Source organism: Struthio camelus, chromosome W, assembly GCF_040807025.1.
Source record: "Struthio camelus isolate bStrCam1 chromosome W, bStrCam1.hap1, whole genome shotgun sequence".
NCBI lineage: Eukaryota > Metazoa > Chordata > Aves > Struthioniformes > Struthionidae > Struthio > Struthio camelus.
The window spans coordinates 25,829,583-25,851,113 of record NC_090981.1 but is presented as its reverse complement, the minus strand read 5'-3'; the positions used below and the strand labels follow the sequence as shown (position 1 = coordinate 25,851,113).

The window sequence follows — 21,531 nt, the reverse complement described above, 5'->3', positions numbered from 1 at the left end:
AACACAACAGCAGCAATCACGGCTATGTTCAAAGCAATGGTCAGCTAAGAGAAAAGCAGGCAAAGGCGTGTGTCTCTAACAACCGCTAACTCACGAAGTATCTACTGGCATATGTGGATGCCAGTTGCTAAGATTAGGATACCCAGCTCCTAAAATAATGAGTTTACAACACTCTTTTACAGCATACTGAATTACTTATCGTTGGTGTCAGAAGGGGTAAAACATACGCACTGAAGCCCTGAGGACTGGTCAGAAGTTTTGTCTTTCAATATTAAATTCCTAAAGAAATGACAAATTTGGTTCTTCAAAAATTAGACCTGAGCTCTAAGTCACATATATCTTGCCTTCATATTATAATAAGCACACATGGTTCAAATCCCCCCTACATAGTATGTAGGGGGATATATATATATATATATATATATATAAGCAATTTTATATATATATAACATAATATAATAAGGAGAAAAAACACAAAGAGAACAGAAGCAGGCGTACATATGTGAGAAAGTGCAATTTCACCAATCCTCTGTGCAGGTACCTTTGCTTTTTTTTTTTTTTTTTTTTTGCCTGCACAGTGCCTATTACAACATCCTGACCAGCTGAATCTTTGTTCCTCTTTCTCAAATTTCCATCAGCTGTCGCAGCTTTTCATGGAAAAGTGCCTTCTGCCCAACGCCACATATAAATTGCACATATAAATTAATGAAATACACAGCGAGATGAGGAATATACACTGATAAATCAAGGACAGATTTGCAGTCAAATATGTCATGACACTGGGAGATAGCAGCAGAAAAAAAGATTCCCATATATCTAATGATATACTCAACAGTTGCTTCAAGCCTAATCAAGGCTGAAATATTATCATATGTAGATTTTTTTTTTATAATTTTACTAGTGTTTAACTTATATTAATTACAATTTTCTTCTGCCTAAAAGATCTCTTGCACATGATAATAATGCTGCCTGACTAATGCAAAAAATAATGCAAATTATTTTTAAAAAGTTTCAGCATATTTTAAAACTGTCTCTCAGTGAAGTATGTGGCATACAAAATAAATAATTATGATGTGTATACCACTGGCTGGAGTGACATATTTACAGTACAATCTTATTAACTTGGCCTTGAAGCCATCTCAAACCCATGCTGATTAAAGTTTACATCATACAGTCTGCAGTATCATCATACAGTCGCACATGAGGTTATTCACATTTCATGGAAACAGTGAACAAAGTGATCAGCATTTCAAATATCACAGGAATCATCCATGTAATTAGTCACTAAGGAATGACTGCTACACATAGCAGAGTGTACTGAATAACTGATGTTCTACAGTGCTAATGAAAAGCACATCTATAGTTTATCTCATGATTAATATAACAATGAATTCAGACCCCAAGCTTTCCCTCATAATAAAAACAAGACTGTTAAATCAGAAACTACAGGTCAATTCCGTTCTCCATCACATCCAGCTAATCTTCAAAGCTGTATAATTATAATCAGGAACTGATTATAACTTGCAGCATAATTTGACACAATGAATCAAAATAATTTTTGTATTCAATTAATTTATATACTCCCAAGAAAATCAGAAAACATGAAATCACTTAACCCATTACTATTAGTCCTTTCCAAGAACTCCTGTATCTTTAGGCATCATCTTGATATCCCCTACCCAGTCACTTATTTCTTATACTATCAGATCTGCAACACAATTGTTTTAAAGCTTCAGAAGCATCCTTTATCACTTTTGCATACTCATAATTATGTATCATAGGGATTGTAAATATCATATAGGTAAGTTAGTAGTTTAATTTAGAATTATTTTTCTCTTTAATGAAATCTCCCCAGATCATTTTAATGTTTTGTCATTCCATAAACATCTTGTACACTGCACCACAAAGTCCAGTGGTCCAGATTTTCAAATTTGATTACATATTGAGTTCATCGAGTTTAGATACATTAAGACCTCAATCTCTAAAAAGCACCTTTTAAAAATTAGAACTTGAACAGCGTCTAAGGTTTGGCACCTGAAATTTGAACCCACAACTCAGGATCACCAGTTGCTTTTGAAAAATCAACAGTTCTGTATTTCTAATACCCAGTAATACCCAGCGCAAGTTTTTGCTTTCATGCCATTCATGTTTGAGATTTCATCTGCTAAGGTCAGTCCTAGAGAAGATTTCACAAGCTTCTTGAAGCTATCTGATACAGAAAGCTGATACACTGATACAGAAAGAATCGGATTATCATTTTTAACAGAATAGGACTGTTCTTTCTTGCAAGGAAGGAATGTTCATATTAATTGAAAACAGCTATTAAACGCAGTCTCACCTAGCACGGCAACCTAGTTCAACAGTATCTAAGAGCAGATGGTCATCAAATTGTCATCAAATAAGGCTGGAAATTCAAGTGTTGTCTCTACATTCACTGGAATGACCGTACAAAAGTCTGAATGGAAGCTGTACATGTGTCATAAAATTCAAAGCCCTGACAAATGTCAAAACTAGTAGTGAAGCAGGGAATCCTCTGCCACTGCCGTCCAAAAGAATGAGAGAAGATACTCTGCACAGGAATAGGCACTTCCGCTACTGTGAATTATTTACATAGATATTTCTAATGTAGCAATGCAAAACAGATCTCCAGGCAGGTGTCTGAGGTTGGTTCAAACCAAGCACTTGGGTGCAAGTCACCCATCTAGGGAGCGAACAAGGCAGTACTCCTCACAGCTCTTCTGCTACTCAAAAGGAAGTCATTGCAAATCTCAGCTGTGCAGGGTGGCCTATCAGCAAATCTTTCCAAAGTGTAGGGTTACATTGGAGCTTATCCTATGTATGTGAAATTAGACTGTGAGGAGGGGGAAGAGTTCTTCAAATCATCATTATTTTGTTGAAGAGATCTGTATCTCTCTTACAATTTCATGTTCAATTATGAGCCAAGTTTAAGAATTTAAAAGAAAGACAGATTTTCAAAACTTTTTAGCTTCTATAATTGAGGCCAGACTTTCACAAAAGCTACGTACATCAAGCACAAAGTTCTTGGAAGTCCAGTCATTAGAGTCACAGTGGGAACCACTAAACAATAAGAATTATTTTTAAAACCCAATATTGGTTGTTGCAATGGAAATCGAATGCACTTAGCATTGAACACTTACCACTTAGTTTGAGAGATCAAGCACAAGATGTTTAAGAGTCAACATTTTTTCTTGCTTCAGCAAGACTAACAATCCTTCCACTCACAATCCTTCAGTTTATAAATCAGGAATGGAGTAGAAATAAATTTGTATGAAAATTCAAGAGGCAGGATGATGTCTGAATCACTTCCCCAAATCTGTAGTGCTCAAAAGCTAAATAATGTGGAAGAAGAGTATATTTCTGATCAATCCTTTTAAATATTTGCTTGATGTCAATATTCCATTTATTCCACATTTATTCTACTTAAACAAATTCACAGATGCAGATACATTCTAAATTATCAGTTGGCTTAAAAACTGTACTTAAAAATGTTATTTTAAAACTGTTTTTCCTCTGCAACTTCCCAGTGGTCTCTGGGAACTGCTATATACAGTTCTGGCAAGCACTAGGTTCACAGCTGCTACAAGTTATTTATTTATTTATGCACCATCCTACTTGGCACAATAGATTTAATTTTGTTAAAGGCACAGTGAATGGGCATAAATCAGGATTTTTCAAAAGAGTTCTTGGACTGGTAATGTTAGGGGCTGAAAGACTCTGCTAAGACCCAGAAGGGCAACAGCAGCACAGGCTTCTCAGCCTTGCTCTCTCAAATATAACTTAGCCCTTAAGCAGGAAGGGCATTCTCTAAGGCAGGGAAGAATCTCAGGCTGTGGGCCTAACATATGCCTACTGGAAAAGCCAGAGAAATGACTGCAGCGGGTATACCTGGACCAGGAGGAACTTTCAGGACCAGAGCCTTAACTTTTGAACTTGCACCTATCACTTCCAACCAGACAGCTGATAACACACAAAAGGTGGATCTTACAGTGTGAAACACGTCACCAGGAAGAAGGCTGAAATTGAATGTTCTCCAGATTTCCCAGCAGTTATCAGATTCAGATGGCTTTCTGTCACTTACGTATTTGAAGCCATAATTTCCATCAACTCAAGTCAGAACACATTCCTGAATCGGATTCTGATGAGGCAAATTTGGTAACAGTTCAGTGGTCAGCAATGGTGGAAATGTGTAAAGCCTTCTTGCTCATGCCACTTGAGTTATGAGCTCAGGGTATCCCAGTAGTGCCCTGCCTCTCTGTGGACTAAAGTAGCACATTATAATAGCACCCTGTACTTCACAGCAATAAAGTGCTTGGGGCTTAGGGTCTATAGCAGAAAATATATAGTCCAGAAACCTCATAACTTTGCTGCCCATCCTGATGGTAAATACTGACTCCGATGCTGAAGAATCTTGGGAGAATTTCCTGGAAGGTGAGGCAGGACGATTTCTGCTGGAATTGGCATTTGCAATGAAAAGTAAGATGAAATATCCATCTCTGCACACTGTAATCAAGCTGACATGTTGTCCAACACTGATCATCACTACAGTTACAGGGCTTTATCTATTTTGGGTCTAAAATGAGAGAGAGATGTAGAATTTCATCCATCTGTAGGCTGGTCAGATATTGCAGTCATACAAGCATTAAAAATGTCTGCTGTAAATTAAATACTAAATAGAGGCAGGCAGACAAATATGTGGATTTTGAAGCGGAAAACATTACTCCTGTCTGTTTTAGTGGAATGATACGCACTTCAGCATAGGACCTGGCGTGCTTATCTGCAAAGCACCACGTGCATTTATGGTGCTGTGTAAATAATATGTTTGGAGAAGTGACCACTAACAAACTGAAGTAAAGAAAGATCACAGAAAAATTGTGGCACAAATACTGCTTGTTTTCTTTAAAAAATAATTTTAAAAAGCCCAGGAAATAGAAATTCACTATAGATTGTTGAATTATGCCTCTGTATATGACAACTTCTTTTTTTGTCTACAGTACACATTGTATTGTTCTGACTGAAATTCTTAACAAATGGATTCAGTCTGATCACATTAAACGGGAAGGTTCCTGTAAAAAACGTCTTGCCTGTGAAATGGAAAGCTATGCTGTTAATAATTTAAATACCATCCACCAATACCGCAGTATCCCACTGAATAATTCAGAAGTATATTAGATTCATGTTATGAGATTTCAAAATTAATATTTGCATTTTGCAGCCACCCTTTCTAATCAAGTTTCCATAAACATCTTGATGAAGGTAAATGAATCCCTAATTTGATGTTTTGTGCTAAGTGCAACTAGTTTGCAGGCTAAATTAAAATTGGGTTTGTGTCTAAGTAACTATTGCCTCAGTCAAATGTTCTTTTGAATCAGTTGTTCAATGTAAGCCTGTTTCACACCACTGTGGAAAACTAATCTATTCTTAAGACCAGACGTAGTATCTCTACACATGCAAAATACTAAGCAAGCTGCCCTAAGCAAGAAGATAAAGACTCTCATTCCAGACAGAACCTCAATCTCTGTTACCTGCTTGGAGCTTTGGGACTCTCCTTCCTTGGTGCTTCTCATGCTGTCAGGCAGGCCAGGAGTCTGCCCACACATTACTCTTTCCACATATTATGTCAAAACTAGACCTCTTTAGCCCACATCCTCAAAAGTATTTACACACAGCCACACTCTGTCCTGTTCACAGAAGCACTCATGGAAGACCTGAAGACAACCCCCTTTCTGACACCTGTCAGACTCTCCCCGGGAGACTGTAATCATAGACAAAGCAGCCTGGCTGTTGCTCTGCTCTCTCCATCTTGTCCACTAACCTAATGCTGTGCATCTCAGCACATCACTCATGAACTACCAGCCCATGCTTCTTCTGGGCAGACTGGCTGTTTACCGCCTGTTCTGAATTACTCCTCTGTACTAGTGATTCTTTCACAAGTGAGTCAGTGCTCGTTTGGCATCACTTCTCCAGTATCTCACTATGCTTGTGCCACTTTGCCTCCTTTTTCTTCCTCCTAACAGCTTGCACTTTCATCTACTATCTTTTCTCTTCTTCCTCCTCTCCTCATGCCTGTTCTACTTCCTTGTTCTCTCTCTCATGTGTTTCCACTGTCTCTCCTGCTCGTCCTGTCTCCTCCAAGCAAACTTTTTTGCCTCCTTCTTGCCATTTGCCTTGCTCAGCCTTGGTTCTGTTTCCTACCTCATTATCACCTCTGCTGTTCCATGTTTTCCTACTCAAGCCTCACTTTCACCTTCACGCTTGTCTCCCTCCTGCTCCAGCTAGCATTTTACCCATTCTCAGAAGTCATCATTGCCATCTATAGCTTCTAGATGTCCCTCTTGGCTCTAGATCCCTGCAATTAATACCTCTCTTTCAAGCTGACCTTTTCTCCTCCCCCTCACTCTGTGCATTAACATTTCTAAGAGAAATTAGCTGGAGCATCAGGTTTCTCTGTTCCTGTTCACATCACTTCCAGCTGTTCCTTCATGCTGTATGCATGGTAGGCAAGTAATGGCCTCCTCAAATCTGGATTTGTATTCTATAACATGTCCTTTTCCAAAGACCCTCCATCTAATAACCTCCCTGAAGGAAACTGTTACTTATGGCAAAGTGGATGGTTTCAAGAGATGTATTTTCATTCATGTTGTACAACATGCTAAGTTAAAAACCTTGAGCTGTGCATCTCTCAAACAGTTAAAATATGCTTTCTATTATGACTTCCCCCATTTGCTTCCCTTAGTCTTTTTTACTGCCAGTTGGATACATCTGATGTGACTAGATTTAATTTGATTTTAAAATCCTGAAGGATGTTCCTGACACGTTCTGGTTTTATTTACTGTCTTGTACATTTGGGTTTTGCATGTGCTTGGATTTTACATGTTCTGCTAAATGACAAAGAACAAATGCAACTAATAAAATTCAGTTCCACTGTACTCTGCAAGTATATTGCTGGTCTACCTAATGCTGATTAGAAGTTAAAAGACAAGCTTAACTATGGATAGTCTTCTATTCTTTCTCTCTTTATGACTACATTTTCCAGTAGCAAGTTTGATAAATGAAAAAAACATATGAAAGGGAGGAAACAAGAGAGAGAGAGAAACAGGAAGAGAAATTAATAAATTTAAAAAGCAAACACAGGAAGGAAAGCATTTGATGCTCTTTCCAGTTGGTAACTATATCCAAGATCACCTGTGATCAAAGACTTCTTATTGCACCCCTTGAACATCTTGCACGTTCTTAAAACTCAAACCAAAGTCCTGGGCCCATTACAGTGACTGAGGCTTTGAAGTGTTAACTGCCTTTTGAAAAATTGACTTCACTGGCAAGAAGACAACATGTGGCACAGTGAGACCAGTGGAAGCTTCTTTTACAGTTAAACCACAAAAAAAACCCTTAAAGTTTAAGCTCCCCTAATGGGAATACCTTCTTTGCCCATCTCCTAAGGTCTTGAGATAGATGAAATAAAACCTAAGGACCATTTCTGATTGATTAGCTCTTCATGAATTATAGAAAATGTATCTCTTTTTCTTCCCCATTGTGTTCTTCCTCACTGAACTATCAAGGAGAAAGAGTATCTTCTCTCTAAGTACATTTAATTTGGTAAGAAAGCAAGCAAAATATTTGAAAAAATGCTCTAGACAATTCATGAAGTAGCTAGTACTTGACTTTGATAGCATTTCCTAAAACTCCAGGTTGATGTTTCCTCACCCCTTTAGGGAGCCATAACAAATAACAATATGTCTCTTCCTGGTCTACCCTTTTCTGATTTGCAGTGCTTACCATCGTCCTAGGACTTGACTATGAGATAGTGTTATAATGCACACTAGCTGTTCTCAAATGATAATAAATCTATAGCTGTGAAAGATGCCCTTGCTTGGAGATTGCCAGACAGATAGAGCAATTTTTGTCCTCTGCTATTCTGACACATTAGAAATAAAATGAATGTTGTCAAGAGAATAGAAGAATACTTCTACTACTTACCAGTGTAGCCAATGGAGAGATGAAATCAGTATTTCTACCCTACCATTCATGGCTTTGCTGATGCAACCTAGATTGTCACAGGCTATTGCTTCAACAGATTCAAAGTCTCTAATCCACGCCTGCATTACTCACTTGCTCTCACTGGCTGTACAGAAGGTCATTACGGACATAGTTAAAGATGTGGCCAAAACTGCCACTACATTCCCATTACAATATTTATCAGAGGGCATCTTAAGCATCATTCAACATATACTCCGCTAAGCTGGCAGCAGCAACCTGTGCACAAAGTGCATCTCGTAGCTTGCTTTGAGTAATCCCATTGCCAACAGCTTTCCTACTGGAGAGTAAACATTTGCAGGCATATTTGCTCACCTACACAACCCTAACCATGAACACAGATAGGATCTGTCTCTGTTCCTCTTGCACATCTAGTCAGCAGTGACTGCTGTTGAAGTATTCATCTCAAATCAGTGGGGCTTGCAAACATGGCTGCTCTCAAGCTTTATGTTTGATGTGCATCTATTGCCTGCAGACCTTCTAGAATCCTTGCTGCAATGGAAGTGCAGAAACACGAATAAGACCATGTAAGTATTGTAACAACCGACACACGGGCCTCAGGAGGCACAGACCTGCAAACTTTTATAAAGTGTAAAGAGTTTTCCTAAGGAATAATGAGTGACAACTTTAATTTTGTATTTTTCTTCTTCTTCATTCCACCTTAGTTGTTCTTTTAGCCTTCATTTTATCTGCAGTACCTGCAACACCTTTTGGTGAAAAGAAGAGGTATTTACCACCAGGGAAGGCAATAATTACAGTCTTTGGACATACTGAAGTGTGTGGTTAGCTGTGAGGGAGATGTGGATGCTTCAGTGTTCCTTGAGATGGAACCAGGTAGAATTACAGCAAGTACAAGGGAAAAAAAGCTAGCATGACCTTCTGAGAACTACATGTAATGTTACATTATCAAGCAAGAATATATTTATGAACAAACGGAAGAAGAATCCTAGCATGTCCTGCTGTTGAGAGACTTAGCAAACAGGCTAAGAAAAATCTGCCCACAGAAAATGATGAGGTAATGCAGCCATAGTATGCCTGTAATTATGATTTAATTGTAATACATGAGGGGCATTACAGCAAAAGAAATATACTAAGAATTGCCTTGCTATAACATGAGTTTGTTGTTCATACAGATCGCATTCCAAATCCACTTCAACGAATGGCATACAGCCAAGGTGAAGAGTATCCGGTGTGAGCTCATCGTCCTGAGGGAAAGGGAGTGGGCTGCAGGAAGCAAGCTATATTGAACAACGAGTACTGACCGTGTGAGCTTTCTTTTCAGTCAGTCAAAGATAATATGGCTCCCAGTGGTTTAAGATCTGCTTCTGTCTCCAGTGATTTCTACACAGATGTATACAGAAGTATTCATGAAGGTATTTGCAACCACATTCTGCCACGAACTTTTCTTCATTCAGTTCTCTTTTGGTTTCTGGAATTAACTCTTTTGAAGCTTCTCACTGCTTTAAAGATCATCTCTTAAGCTACAGGCTTGCACTGGCCCTGATCTTAGATTCCTTATTAATCTCAGAATAGCTAGAAGTCATCCTCTGTGGCACCTAATTCTTACTTCCCCAAAGCTTTTCTCTTGCCACACCCCCCAGTGCCTTCTGAACTTGAGAAATGTACACCTCTCTACACCTCAGCATGTACACTCCACTCAGACTAATGAGAGATCTGTTTATTTATACTAGTCCACTGCCAAGATTTTCAGGGAGTTGCAACTAAAGAAGCCTTTACAATTGCACAGTTGTATCCTCTTTCCTTGCACCTTGTTCAGCTCATTTGTTTCTGACTACATAAGTAATCTCAAACATAAATAATTTCTGTCAGTGCGACTTTGTATCTAATTGCACTTCACTATAAAGTCCTCTTCTGTGATGTGCTGCAGAATATTGCACCACTGCTCACTGCAGTATTAATCATTCTTGTCCCAAGGCAGCACATCCTGAAAGATCTGTCACACACCACACAGTTGCTGAGGCAATTGCAGGTACTGCAATGTGTTAAGTTTGGCATCTAGGTCCAGGAAGGTATCCAGATGGTTAGCGCCCACTGAATGTCCTGAGAGGCCTGGATAAAGCTTCTATGAGCTGAGACTACGGAATAAGTGAGGTGATATTTGTGCTTGAGCTGAAAATCCTTGTATAATCTGGAATGTAAACAAAATTCTTCCACACTGCTCCTGTAGGTTAGCTCTTGCTAAAACTTTGGGTTTAGGCAAGTTCTGACTTTGTTCAGTCCATGATAGGAAGAGGTGCAAATAAAGCCACAACATTAAGCCAGGCCTTTCTTGGCTAAGGCACAAAATTTATTCATTCCCTTTGTCACAAACTGGAATTGAGTAACTGTTTCCTCAAGTGGCTACTGTTATCTCTGGATCCTTGGGTCTAATCATGCCCTGTATGGGACTGGACTTGAGACAGAGGCGTGCCACCTAACCCTGGAGCCATACTAGTCCTTAGTCCAGTACAGAGCAGAATTACCATTGACCGTAAATTATACCTCGTTTCAATGGCCACTACACAGCTTTCTGAGCAGCAAGAAACTGCTGCAGTGCTGCAGCTCTGCAACCATGCGCATTTTCCATGGCATGTCTTCCATCCTGAAGCAATCAAGAGTTTCCCTGGGGAAACTGTGCTATCGGCCAAGCAAAAAACTGAGCAGTCAGCGATAAAAGAGGTATCTAAAATTTAATTTGCACCGGATCACCTACAAAGATTGCTGCTCTATTAAGCCATCGCGTTCTTCGTGCTTTTTCACTCACAGATGACCTCACTGAGCATTTAGAAAGGCTTTGAGCCAGATAAAATTCTGTTCTGTTTCTTATCTTAACTTTCTTTGTTTTTTTCTAATATTTTAATTTTTTGCAACAGGAATCCCCAAGAGAAGTAGGAAAGAGCGAGACAATATCAAACTGTGCTAAGGTAGATCCTGTCAAACTCGGAAGCCATCCCTGAGAAGCGTAAAACCTGCCTGCAGTACAGCATAGAAATACTTTGTTTTCATTACAGCTGATTGTGTTTGTTCAATTAAATTAAGGCACACAATAGTTCCGTCTAAAACAGAGCTTTCAGCTTTGTTTGCATGGGTAAAGGAAAACCTCAACCCTTTCAACATAACCAAGAACTACCTATTCAAGCAGGAAGTCCCGAAACCAAACAATCCCAAAAGAGAAATTAGAATTTAAAACCTGTTCAGGTTTCAGCCCAATCTGTTCTGTGGTCCCATTGTTTCTGCAGAAATTTCTTCAATACACAGTCTAGACAGTAGCCTTGACAGGCTTATCTTTTATTCATGGAAGATGAGGGGAGAGCAGGAAAGAGAGAGATGATCTGGCTACTGCAGATTTCACTGTACACCCACTCAGTTCTTGTTTCTGTTTTGCTGACATCAGTGTGGTTTGTCCTTTCGTATCTACATCCATCACCATATGTCCTCTGTTCACACTAGATCCTCAGGGAATCAAATAGCAAAGCATTCCCAATATCATATATTCATATTTTCCAAGCAGTCTGTGCCTTGCGTCATGTACACACTCAGTTGGTGCATGTCCCCACAACGGAATGAATGCAGGGTCTTACTCAAGTTTTAGACTTCTTTTCCCACAAACCATGTGAATATGGGGATTTGGGTCAGTCTACCTAGGTGATGATGCAGGCAGCACCCAACCTGCACAACTCAGGAGCTGGCAGACCTCCACTGCCCTCTCCTGATTGCTCGGGAGGACATTCTTCTGTCCTTCAATCCACTTGCATTTTTCTGCAACAGGAGCAGGTTGATGCAAAGGTATCCCCAAATAATCTTCCTGTCCTCCCCAGACAATCTCCTGGGTTGGCCAAGGACTAACTCAGCCACAGAGCAAAACTCATCATCAGCAACAAGGCTCTAAGTCAGAGGAGTGCACCTTGGCATCATACCAGCAACCCTGAACTGTCCAAGTGCCATGGTCTCCAGCCTACTTCAGAGCCTCTCTTACACTGAGCAGAGAAAATGGAAGAAAGGCAGATATATGCATTTTTTGTAACTGTAAGCATGCTTCCTATCTTAATTCCTATTGTGAGAACAATTTTAAGTTTCCATAGCTTTAATGAAGCACAAGCTGGATGCATCATGCACCCGGAATCTTGCCATTGGTCTGGTTTCTAGACTAAAAAAAAAAAAAACCAACTTTGCCATGAATTCTTGCAGAGAGGTTATATTTTGAAATAGAAGGCAAGGAGATTCCAAGGGAAAAACAGGACGCCTGATTGTGCACCTCAGGGAGAGACTGACTAATGCCCAGTGGCAGCAAACCTCCGCTCACTGCTGAGAGAGACAACTGTGGACATCAATGTAAGGTGGGAAAATGACTGGAAATACCAGAGAAGTCAATATAAATAATTCCGTATTCTTCCCCTGTATGCCATGCTAGAAATTATTTTCCAATAGCCACATTCTCAGATATCAGAGAATCAGGAAATTCAACAACCTTCTCTCCCTTTTAACATGCTGCACTTTGGCAGCTCACAGCAGTTCATTTGGCAGGCGTGTGTACCAAATGTTCATTTCAGTCTTGTAACAGATGGAATGCATTACACACAGCACTGCATGCCCTAGGTACAATATCTAATGCTTGAACTAGGAAAGGACGTCCAGCAGATCCCACTGACCACAAAACTGCTTCCATATCATTGGAAGTGATCTATAAATGAGAGGTGAATATTTTCTCCACATGATAAATAAGTGTATATGCCTGCCCGCAGCAGCCTTTGTTTTCATGGAAGCAATCTATTCTTGCATTCATATTTCACTTCGCAAATGTCCGACCTGAAATCTACACCTAAATAATCAAATCTCCTTTGATCTACTTACATTTGTGTTATAATTCTTGCAGGAAGAATGAGTACCAGATCATTCTGCTAGTTGCTTGATTTTGGTAGCTTTCTTGTCATATCGTTACATATCCCAAATTAAAATTCTAGCCACACAAAATTATCAGAGACCACAGACTTTTAATTAAACAATAGATGTAAAAGTTTTACTCAAATCATAGACTAAATCTAAAGCTAGTGGCAGTTCTAACTGCCAGACCAGTTTCAAGTAACACCTAAGACGGACGTTCAGAAATGCACCTAGCAGCATGCTCGTTTCTGAGTGCCCACAATGGGTTATTCAATGGAGCTGAAGAAAGCTCCTCAAAACATGCCAGCTCCCAGGTGCATGTCTATGGCCAACCAGGAGAGGACAACAAGAGAGTAGAATGAGAAACAACAGAAGGAAAAATATGAAAATATAAACACTCAGTGAACCCTGTTCTGTCAGGTGTATTTTATATGCTTTTCTGCAGCATTTGATTTGCTTTTTACAAAATCTCCTTTTTTTTATTGTTGGGATGCTACACAGAAGCTAATTTGTCAGTGCTTGGGTGCTGTCTTAGTGCAATCCCTCCACACGTTTTAAAAGAGAAGGGAATAGCCTTAGTATCCTGGACTAGATAACACCACCTAGTCGTTAACGTGAGTTATAATGCCTGGGTGCCAGATAGTAACATGACTTTTTTAAAATACATTTTATCAAGCCCTTACCACAAGGGAATTGGTGCAACACTGTGATGGGTCTCCAGAACAAACAGTGGCAATCCCAAGCACTTTCCCAGCCCAGCAATGTGGAACACCATCTTGAGCTTCCTTCTCACTCCTACTAGAATTGTAGCTTATAAGGAACTTTTAACACATGGGTAGGTTCTAACTTGCTTTATGGTTTTAGATGAGCTATTCACTCCATCCTGCAGTTTCTGATTCTGTAAGACGGAGATAAAAACATTAACTGATGTCACTGGATGTCAGTTTTTATCACTGATTTAGAGATAGTGATGTGAATATGGTAACTACTCAAACACCACTATAAGCCATGATCAGAAAACTTTGCTGAGCTATGTTTGAGAAACAGACGAACTATATGGGGTCCATTTTCTTTTCTACGATCAACATTTCCGCTTATAGAACAAGGAGGACTATAGTGACAAAGAAATTTACTGTAACATGTACGCTGCAGTATTAGCTGCTGCTGTACATGGCTTATCAGAGTGCATGGGAGATTTCCTCCTCTTCCCCGACATGTCTGAGGATTAGTTAGTTTCTGCTTGTTTTTTTGTACATGTATATATGATTTCTGCTTACTTATATACATCCATATATGTAATAAGTCCTTTGGTGTTTAGCAAAAGGTAATGGTTCATTTGTAAACATAATGACCCATTGCCTGACCTGTCAGACCAAAGTTATCTATAGCAAGTGGCTATCCAGTTAGACAGTAACGGTACATACGAGCAGGCTTATAGTAGGGAATGGTTCGAGAAAGTAGTTGATTCTGTTTTCTTCTTATTGAAGATAACAATATTAGATCTGCCAGGGAAACCTCTAAACCAAACACTTTTTTTCAAAAAACTCATTTCCTGCTGCCATAGAAACAGTCTTAAACTGAGTGAAGCAGAGCTACAAAGTTAGTATTTACTGAATTCTTACATTCCAACAAGTTATACAGATGATGGAGACAAGAGAGTGGGCAGGGCAAATAGCAATTCCTAATTCCTGAGAAGAGAATAAGAATTTATGGAGAGGAATACTTCTGTGTTCAGCCAAGACCTATCTCTTTGCTCCAAGAGCAGTTGGATTTTGCTGAAGGGAAAACAAGTGCCAATGAAGCAAATAAGTTCACACATTTCAGTAAGATACATAAAATACTATTTATAAGAATGTCAGTGGGTAGCTATATTATTTCAATTTGAATGTATAACAACTCGTTTCAGGCACGAAATGAAATCCTGCTTGAAAACTCAGTTGCACCTATAAAATGAGTTAGAGCAGGCAAAAAAGAGGGGCAAAAAGCATAGCAGACTGGTTGTGACTCGTACAAGTCTTCTCTCACACAGAAAGATACACGTGAACTACTTCGGTTCTTCTGTAGTGATGAAACTAGATAGGAAAAGTATTGAACCCCCCTATCCCTGAAAACTCTTGGAGAGACAGCTCTTGATTGTTAGGCATTTGTAGAGTGCTGAGGCCTGCGGGATCCTAAGCATGACTGGGACCTCTTGGGGCTTTTATAACGATAGTAATGATGATATGAAGACAAAGGTGTTGATGACAACACATCTCAGGCAGACACACACACGGGTGCGTTACCAACAGAAGTGCTGCTCCAGATAGATAGATTATCAAGTCTGAGTTGCCTGGGCATTTCACTTGGGGCATTTTCAAGCATACATAGTCACCTTAGCCAGCCTTCTTGATCCACTTTTTATGTGCAAGGTATCAGTCCGTCTAAGCAATGCCTTGCTATTATGTCCTGGGGTGAGCTAAGCATATTGATTTGCTTATGCATCAGATATAACTCCAGAAATAAAAGAATAAGCACGTGCAAAATATATAATAGGAAGTGTAGGGCATACCTACACAGTTCAGTGAAGGTAGTCCAGAATTTGCTCTGCCCATAACCGCAACTCGGCAAGCTATAAAATAGATCGGCTCTAGAAGTCATAGCAATGCACTGATGCTGGGTTGTGCCTATGCCCTGCTAAGTACTCTGACTCATGATTCTTGCCAAAGTTAGATAACATATGTCACAGATGGAGTTCATCTGTGACAGTTGTGAGGAGTCCCTCATCTTTAGGGCTACAAAGATGATGAGGGGACTGGAGCATCTCTCCTCTGAAGATAGATAGGCTAAGAGAGCTGGGCCTGTTCAACCTGGAGAAGAGAAGACTGAGAGGTGATCTCATCAATGTGTACAAGTATCTGAAGGGAGGGTGTCAAGAGGATGGGGCCAGATTCTTCTCCGTGGACAGAACAAGAGGCAACGAGCAGAAACTGAAACACAGGAAGTTCCGTCTGAACATGAGGAAAAACTTATTTCTTGTGAGGGTGACTGAGCATTGGAGCAGGTTGCCCAGAGAGGTTGTGGAGCCTCCTTCCCCAGAGATATTTAAAACCCGCCTGGACGTGATTCTGTGCAACGTGCTCTAGAGGACCCTGCTTGAGCAGGGGGGTTGGACTAGATGATCTCCAGAGGTCCCTTCCAACCTCAACCATTCTGTGATCTTATCTATCACCTACCAAGCAGCAGGGGCAGAGAAGGCAGTGGCTCCCTTTCAGCAAACGCAGTTCACAGCCAGGCCACTGACTTGGCATAAATATGGGTGAGCCAGTGGCTGGGGTACAGCACAATCCCTGTTACAAGGGTAAAAATAACTTCTGGTGGTAACCCCTGCGTCTGGCATAGCCAAGATCCAGAGAACCTGAAGAAGAGCTCAGAGCACCATATACCATTCTCTGACTCATCTCAAAGCACTGCAGGAAGGTCAAGTCTGGTTTGCACCCAAAGATATAAGTATGTCCTCAACACATCTGGAATAAATATATACGTATTTAAGCACATATTTCCAATATGCTTGCTTCTTATGCCTATTTCTAGTACACTTAACACAATAGGATGGAGTGATTACTGGACACAGACTGAAATCTGGCCCTTGAAACTGCTAACATCCTTAAAAACCCCAAAAACATAAGAACAACAAAAAAAAAAACAGTGCTTTTAGCCAATTTTCACTTACAGTTACCAGAGCTGGGCGAAAACAGTAATTATATACATGCGCTTACATCCACACACATGAACACAACATGAATATTTTTGTTTCTGTTTGCTAAGGGTCTCAACCATCACTTAAAAGAAGCTGATTAAGACAATAAGTACGTGTCAGAATTTGGGCTAGAATTAGTCCTGAAGGCCTTTGCTAAAACTATGAACAGAGGTGAAGCAACTACAAGCTTGAACTAGATTACATCAGATGCCAGCTGCTTTCTTCCTAGACTATATTTCACTCTTTTCTCTTTCTCTTCCATTTGATTTAAACCCCATTTTTAATCCTGGTCCCATCAGTGCAGCCTTTTCAAAGAACATTTCTCATGATATAGAAGGTTTCCATATGGGTAAACTTAATGAAAAGTAATTTATTTCTAGCTTTGGGGCAATTCACAAAAAACCTGCCTAGTGACTATGCAGATTTGTAAAAAACAAATCATTTTGATTTCTCCAGGCCGTAGGCTCCTTGACAGGTTATATCTTGGCAGGCATCTATTTCATCTTTCCAAATATTTGATAAAATTTGCATGCCTTTTGACAGCTCAGCTCAGCAATGCTGGAAGCTACCATTCCACTGCAGCTCTCTGCAGCTCACTGCTTCGTTGTCCCCTATCTGGTCAGCCACACTCCACCTGATGCGGGTAACGATTTTAAGACCAAATGCAGCTGTTTCAACAGGAGCTCTGCACTGGGTCCAGATCTGAGACCATTCTTCTTAGCCCACAGAATGAACAGTTTTGGCACAACAACTTCATAGTGTTGACTCATGAAGACAGGGCGATACTGTTAGGTAGCTACAGCAGTTTTGGCTTCCAGTAGTTTGCCTTTCTCATCTCCTAGAGGTCACCAACACGCAGCAGTGACATCCAAACTGCAGGTGAAACTGCTCCCAGACCACTGCAGTTTACAAACTGGAGTATTACTTGAACCTGGCCCAAATTTTGGATTGCTGGATCCAGTGGCTTCACTGGATCAAGTGGCTTCACTTCTCATCCAGATATTATTCATCACAAAGGCAGTGAAATCCAAAAGAGGCTGGGAAAAAACTGGGGGCAAAATGACTGCAGCACTGTGACTTAAACCCACTGCATCAGCCCCCTATGGAACCCCTTGATTGTTGAAAAAGTCAAGTGCTCATTTGACCTCTTCTCCCACCCAGTAATAAATATATTGTCATACATTAACCAATGATTTGTATGCTTCATTACCCTGTTTTACAAGGCCTTTGCTAGATTCCTAGCTGGTTAAGATAATTATATTATTTTAGTGCCCAAGGCAGCTCTGTCCCATCTGTGTCTGGTTCTAGACATAAAATAATTTTGAATTTAGACCTCCCTATTGTTATCCATACCTTACTTTTTTTAAACCTTACTCTGCTGCAAGGTATTATTAATGATTCTCAACGCTTTCTCTTCCAAGCTGGAAAAATTGACAATGAATTTGCTTGTTAAGCACCATAACTTCCTGGGAGTGTATGCCACCAGTATCCTTTGACTTTAATTACTTGTCCATTGGATTCTAGGTGACATTTAGCCACATAGCTTCTGATCTGAATGGCATGAGAGATGCCTACTTTGAAAAAAGGCTCTTTTCCCATGGGAAAGCTTCTGCCAAAGATGGGTGCTCCACCTGGAGCCCTGAAAAATAAAAGAAAGGGAGTGATGATATCTGTTTTCTTCTAGAGCCATCTTTTGAAAAAAAAGAACAGCCTTTTTTCTTTTTTCAGAAAACTGCAATGGGTATTGTTAGAGGTTAGATCAAATCTTGTTGGATCTGGCAAGTTCAACCATTTCCCTACACTGAAGATAGCTATATCAAATGTTAAGTACATTTTCCTGCAGGAAATAAAGGCAAAGGAATGCTGTTGCTCTAGGTAAAGGGAATTATACATGTTTTTGTTCTAAGCGTGAATGGTTGCAAGCAGCTCAAGTAGAAAAGGAGTGAGATGCTCAGAGAAAGACATAGAAGAAATGTTTGGTTTGCTGGGCCCCAAAAAGGCACAGAGACAGGGTTAGGCCTCAAACTGAAAAACAGTGAGGAGGAAATTATTGTTCCTCCTCTGCTTAAGAAAGCTGAACTTTATCTGTTACTGTAAATAAATGAAACAGCATTAACTAACTCAGCTCCATGTTCAGTGTTTCCTCCTCACTGGAATATCCTAAAAAGCCCCAAATGTTATCTAGCTAGTTGGACCAAAAAGAAGGCAATTATCTATGCAACTTCTTTTGGGAACAAGAAGAATTTGTGTGGGAAGATCTGTTCCCTGCTGTTCTACATTTATTCCCATTTCTGATGGGTGGATTCTGGTTAATTAGGCTTTACATAATTTGTTATTTAAATAATTGCTAAATTATTTGTTAAGTTATTATAGGGTCTAGATCTGCAAATAGGTCCTATTTCCTAAATTAAAAAAAGAAATTACATAGTTGCCTAAGAAACGCCCTCATTGGGGCATACTCTTCTCCCATCCTCTTCCTCTTTCTTTCCCATCTCCCAGGCAGCTGGTATTCCACAACTTGACTCCAGTGATACCATTGCTCCAGCTATCTGGCTTTTCCCTCTCCCTTACTGTAACTAACATCTAATCATTTTATGGAGAGAGAGCTTGAAGCTTTTCGTAGAAGAAAGGCAGTGGAAAAAAAAATGAGCAAGAGATACTATGCTTTACAGCCCACCCAGAAGACCAAAAGCCTTATCTCTTCAATATATCTCCTCAGGAGCCTGCTTTGTAAACAAAGCCAAGGTCCAAAGTTAAAAAAAACAACCACCAAAAAACCCAGCAAAATTAAAAGAGTTTTACAAAAAGAGCCTGAAAGTTCTCTTAGTTTTTTAAACTTTCCATTACTATCTGACTCGTATAGAAACTATATCAACCTAAATGTCTTGTTTAAAAATAGTTACATTCCTCGTTATCAAAACAAGTCTTTGATTTCCTTCTGTCCTTCTTTCTTTTCTCCTCCCACAATGGATTGGCCATATGTTTGGAGCTCACTGAAGTGGAATGCTCATAGAAGAGAAGGGAACTTTTCTACGAAATAAGTATCATCAAAGCCACATATGAAAGAGCCTCTTCCTTTCTTACAGAAGGAGAGAGCTAAGAATACAGCTACTATACATGGTATGGGGGATACCACTCGTACACCTTCCAGTTTCTGTCCTTCATGATAGACTTTTTAATATTTTACTCTTCCAGGTAATTGCATGGCTTGTCCATTTAAAGGTTAATCGAATGGAATTCTTTACAGGTTTAGTTGACTAAGAACAATAGAGAATAAACTCTATTTTTAGAACTAGCTAGCTAATAGGAAGTTTAATTGTTTATAGCTAGTGTTCCAAGACTCACATGTTGTGATAATTGCAATGAATGGTCTGGAGTACAAGAAACAGATGCTGTAAATGACAAGACATGAAAATGCTATGCCAATGTACTTAAAACTTTTAATTCAATATATCCTACTTATTTAAAAAAAATGGACTTTAAATTTGCAAATTTACTGCTTTTCTTCATAAAGATCCATTACAGCTGGAATTCAACTTCATGAAAAAAACACTTAGACCACTTGCTTTTTTATCATTCATGAAATGCAAGAAAAGGATATTTTAAAAGTACAAAGCCCATAGAAAGTGAATGCTGCTTGTGGGAACTTCACTGGGAATTTTTAGATTTGTCTGTCTCCTTATCTTGTTCACATTTCCTCTTTATTTATACTGAACGCTTACGTGTTCACTTAAGTTGTTTCTGGATGTCATCTGGTCCAATGTCCTACTCAAAGCAGGGCTACCTTCCAGGTAAGATCAGGTTACTCAGTGCCTGGCCCAGCTGAGGACAAGGATGGTGATTCCACGCCTTCTTGAGGCACCTGTGCTGGTGCTTAACCACTCCCATGGTGAACACTTTTTTTCTTACATCCAGGTAGAATTTATTTCGCTACAAGTTATGACTGTCATCTCTTGTCCTTTAAGTGTGCACCACTGAGGAGAGTCTGGCTTTGTCTTCCCTACAGTCCTCCACTAAATAGTTGGGCATAAGCAATAAGATCCCCTCTTAGTCTTCTGAAAACAAAGCTGAACAAACCCAGCCCTCTCAGATGTGGAGGCGTGTTATGCGCTCTAGGCATCCTAGTGGCCTTCTGCTGGATTCTCTACAATTTGGCAGGATCTTCCTTGTACTGAGGTCCCAAAATTGGGCACAGTTCTTCAGATGTGGCCTCACAAGTGCACAATGGAGGGGAATAATCACTTCCCTGGACTTGCTGATTGCAATCTTGCTAACGCAGCCCAGCATTCATATATAGGGCCTGTCTTACAGTGCCAATAGTACTTAATATTTGTCTCTGCGGGTACTTAGGATCCAAACAGGCAAAAAGGCTTTACTCATGTAAATTGAAATAAACTCCATGATATCACTTCTTTAAGGAAGTATCAAACAAATGTTTAATGTAATATCTCTTCAGAGATTGTCTGATGAGGGAATAAATCTAAACCACCAAATCTAAGGTCAAAAACCATTAAACCATATAACATGGAAGTCCTCTTATTTCAAAAGCTCTTCTAGCCTCAAGTTTCCAGCCACTAAAAGTATGTGGAAAGCAGCACCTGGTACAGTTCCAAAATAGCATGGGATTAGAAACTAAAGCAAGCATTGAACTTGGAACTGGTTTGATGACAATGCTGTCATCACTACTGTTGTTTTAAATTCAAAATGTATTTTGAACAACCACAAATAATCAGAGATTGATTTTTGCTGGCAATTTGAAAGGCACAGTGCATCAAGCAGTACTTTCTTCTGTTCTGCTGCTCAGATAATTGTACACGTTGGTCAGTGTGGTAATTTCTTTTCTTTACAAGAAGAGCTCACGA

At 39.7% G+C, this 21,531-nt stretch overlaps 1 long non-coding RNA gene across 1 annotated transcript in view; it reads right to left on the bottom strand.

Annotated features, from left to right (window-relative positions):
* LOC104150978 (uncharacterized) overlaps window positions 1-21,531 on the bottom strand; it is a 98,372-nt gene that overhangs the window by 57,177 nt on the left and 19,664 nt on the right. The gene's annotated exons all lie outside the window — the stretch shown is intronic.